General features: G+C 43.8%; 1 pseudogene; it reads left to right on the top strand.

Annotated features, from left to right (window-relative positions):
- The first annotated feature begins 288 nt into the window (after positions 1-288).
- Positions 289-1,589, top strand: LOC101580769 (annotated as a pseudogene).
- Positions 1,590-4,483: the final 2,894 nt, after the last annotated feature.

Consider the following 4,483-nt stretch of genomic DNA (forward strand, 5'->3'; position numbering starts at 1 on the left):
TACTCCTAGAATTTAGAGAAAATGTACACCTGATAGACAAGATGTATGGGGTCAATCTAGATCTCTGTTGGCCGAGTGAGCTCAGAGAAGCATGGTTCCATTGCCTCCAGAACACACACCTGAATGTCATCCATGTTGTGCAGGAGACTGAGACACAGAAATACCCACTGGTAATTTCTGTACCATAATTTTCTCTTCTTTGTTTACCTGTAATGCAGAATTTAGGTAAAATTAATAAGTGAAGGAACTGTGTGGCTTCAGCCAAACCATCTGCAATTTGCTCAAAAGATGTCAGCCCTGAGTCCCCCATTTCCATCTATTGATGAAAACCAGGACAGCTGCATTAAGAAACTTGCAAAATAAGTGGCCATCCAGAGAGTGTCAGCCTAGCCTGAGGAGACTAAAAGTCAAAGGGATGATGGAGATTGTTGCCACAGATAGCCAGCAGCTGGGGGGCTGTGTGGAACTGGTAGATATTGGGAAACAAAAGTTCCCTGATGGCTCAGAGATACCTCTTCCTAGCATTCAGTGGGGGAAATTAGACTGTGGTTCACAGAAGACGACCCTGTGTATTTACAAGCATCTGGATCTGGAGCCTGTGGCTCTGGAGGATGGCTGTGATAGTGAGCCCTTCACCTTGGGGAAGTAAGATGGCAAGTTGTATGAAACAGGTTCAACTGATAAGGGACCAGTGGCCAGCTGGATGAATGCCTTAGAACCATATCAGAAGACAAGTCAGCAGATTCCTGTCATTGTGCGATTCTGCTGTGAAAGTATGGATGAGTCTCATGCTGAAGGCCTGCATGAGCTTATTTTTTCCCAGAAAGACACCTTTTTAAAAGATATGGACTATGTTTGCATTTCTGACAATTACTGGCTGGGGAAGAAGAAGCCACACATCATGCATGGTCTCAGGGGCATTTGTTACTTCCTCATTGAGGTGAAATGCAGTGACAAAGACCTCCATTCTATGGTATATCGTAGCTCATGCCATGAGGCCATGACACATCTCATTTCATTGATGGGCTCTGACACACAACAAGGGGAAAATTCTCATCCCTGGCATCAGGGAGGTTGTTGCTCCCTGAAGAATGAAGAACACGAAGTTTACAACATTAGCTTTGCTATGAAGGAGATTGACAAGGACATTTGGCTCACACCTTCTGCACAGCCACAAGTAAATCTTGATACACCAATGGCGGTACCCATCCCTCTTCCTTCAAGCCATTGAAGATGCCTTCTGTGGGTCTGGGGCCAAGACAGTGATACCTAGAAAAGTGACTGGCATGGTCTGCATGAGACTCATGCCACACATGATCCCTGAGGCTGTCATTGAACAGGTTACAAGCTACTTGACTAAGAAGTTTGCTGAACTACACAGTCCCAACAATTTTAAGGCCTACATGGACCACGGTGGGAAGATTTGGGTATCCGATTTCAACCACCCACATTATATGGCAGGGAGAAGAGCCCGAAAAACAATTTTTGGTGTCGAACCAGACTTGACCAGGGAAGGTGGAAGTATCCCTCTGACCCTGACCTTGCAAGAGGCCACAGGCAAGAATGTGATGCTCTTGCTAGGGTCATGAGCAGATGGTCCATCAGGAAGCCAGTGACAAGGACCCCTCCCATCAACAAATGGCATTACTGCAGTATCACTGAGACCCCCATTTGTGCAGGAGGAACACGTGGATGGCTCTACCCTCAAGAAGCTACCCTCCTCTTTTTCTATTTTTGGAATGATTTGGCGTTGAAATAGCTTCTTTAACGCATCAATCCAGGTTTTTTCAGGGTGACTAAGCTCTGAGAAGGAGCTCAAGGTAAACAGTATCTTGCATTTGTTTGATAAAGGGCTTCATGAGGAATATCAAACACTATTTTATTTAATGAAGAGCCATGAAGGGGATGTTAAAAGAGACACTTTGTACAATAGCTCCAATCCAAGGTATGAGCATATTTGTAGAACGTTGTATCACCGTTTCAAGGAATGCAAAGAGCAGCACCTCTACCAAGACAAATCTTCTATGTTCTTCAAAACCTTGGTGAAGGGCAAAAAGCTAGATGACTGTCCAATCATGAGCTTGGTAAGTGTTGAACAGCCATCTCACAAGTTTCTTTTCAGGTGTCAGCATAGAAGTTGCAGTATACATGGCTTTGAGCACCGTACTATGCTCGAGTGCATCATTTATCTCCCAGTAATAAGCCTTCCCATGGATCTGACTCTTCCTGAAAATTTTCTTCTCATATTCTGAGTCAGGGCCCTTTGCTTCTTCTGTTGAAAAGGTGGTTTACTATCCTCAATTCAGCCTCAAGCACCCTCAGGCTTAGCCCGAGAGAATTCTTTTCCAGAGAGGTTATATGATCTGCTGTCAGGGAGCGGAACACCAACATCATGGGAAATACACAGCAGTATCTGCTCTGTTCCTTTAGGGGAAGCCACCTCCAAATTCACACAGTTCTTTTATGTCTGGAATATCATGCTGTGGCCAGTCATCCCTTAGCCAGGATTTCAAGTTTGATGGTGGGTATTATATGGCATTGGTGACACTAGACATGAAACACTTATACTGGACACCAGTAAGTAAACCTCGATAATGCCATGGAATCAGTGACTGACTCCTGGATTTCCAAGCAAATTTTATTCATCCTCTCAAGTGGAATTAAAAGTCCTTTTCTAAGTCTTTTTAAAAAAATAATTGTATTGAGAAACAAATAACATGAGACAGTTTTGAAACAGATTAAATAACAGATACATTGTATATTGTCTTTGCAGTTATTCATATCTTCATAGTTGTTATTCATAGTACAAGATGCAGACATGTTGTCCTGTCCAAGTACTATTAGTACAAATCTTTCTTCTCATTAAGAGAAAATAGATGTATATCTATTCTAAGTATTTTGTATATACAGATACAAAAGGGTCATTCTTTTGTATCCCCCTTTTTGTTTAGTTTTGTTAAAGATACTGGACTATATTAGATTATTTTGCTAAATTCATGCACTTACAATATTGAAATGGCAATGGAATACCCATCTCCTTTCTAAGTCTTAACCTTCTGTAAACTGAAAACAAGTCAGCTTTCCCTGGCTCAATGCTCAGAATCTACACTGATTGGAAAGCAGTTTCTGAAATGGAGATGGGGGCCATGAAACAGAACAGCCTTCAGGGAGGCAGCCAGGATCTCAGAGGTAGAGCTGCGAGTTGGGTTCCCAGCAGGCCTGAGGATCCCACCAAACTCATCTATATTTAAGGCCTTGGCCTTCAGATTCATCAGGATGAGAGCTAGCCCTCGAATACTTCCTACAGTGAGCAGTTTAGAGCCTTTTAAAGGACAAAGAAGTAACCATGGATTCGTGGAGGAAGTGCCAGGCGAACTTCCCACCACTCTTTTTGGAGGTCTTCAGCAGAGGATCTGGGGTCCTAAAGGACATGGTGATTTCCTATGCCATTTCTTGCCCTCCTATCCTTTGAGGCACTGATGAACACTATGAAAGCAGAAATCCCCAGCTAGAAATGTCCCCTGGGGTCTAAGGATTGTGCAGAATTTATAAGCCACACTACATGGACATGATGTGCTGTTGCCCCAGCTCTGCCACAGGATGTACAATTGCAAATCTTAGAGCTACAAGGCCTCCACCTGCGAGGCTCGACTGCAGGAGAGCCTGGGCTGGAAGCCAGTTCTTCAGAGGCTAAGAGGTGACAAACAGAAGAGTGGGCCACACATCACAGAGCAGCAGCCACGCAAGGTGATTTTAAGCCTGGGCCCATGGGGGACGGTTTGCATCCACCCTCAGTCTACCTCTTCAAGTGTGGCCAAGAAAGGAAAGGATTGGCACAGAGAGATTGTGCGTCATTTCAATGTGCAGGTTTATATGAACAAAGCCATGTGTTGGTCCATGAAATGGTGAACCTTGTTTCCGTGCAGGCTGTGGCCGTGGGTGTGTTCTGGACACTCTCTATCCTGGCTCATGCTGCCCTTTCCTGGGCCAGATGACAACTCCTTGCCAGCTGCTTTGCAACTTTTGTTGCAAAATACTCAGTGGGTACTTTATGACACAATGACACAATGATTTAGAACTGATGGCTCCTGCTCTTTTGTCCTACTTGGAGGGAAAGAGGTATTGATGAATTCTATAGGCTCTGCATAAGGTTGCATCAAAGGAGAAAATGAGAAGTGAACCCTTGAAGTCAATTTTTTTCATAACCAGGAATCAAACTCAGGACCTTGTGCTTGCCAGGCAAGCAGTTATTCCACTGAGCAATCTCCCCAGCCCAAGTGAAAGATTTTTAGATAACTCTTAGCGTCTTTCAAAGAAATTTCACAATTTTCAAGAAAGTAAAGTTATGTCTCTCTAGATTTCAGAAAAACTTTGAAGAGAACTAAAATAGGCAGATTCTCTGTTGACTGAAAAGCTTCCTTGAGAGCCTCACACTGCTGTTGCCTGTCCCCACAAGGCCACTGTATCTCCTTACATGAACATA

Source organism: Octodon degus, unplaced genomic scaffold (assembly GCF_000260255.1).
Source record: "Octodon degus isolate 3935 unplaced genomic scaffold, OctDeg1.0 scaffold00079, whole genome shotgun sequence".
In the NCBI taxonomy this organism is placed as follows: domain Eukaryota; kingdom Metazoa; phylum Chordata; class Mammalia; order Rodentia; family Octodontidae; genus Octodon; species Octodon degus.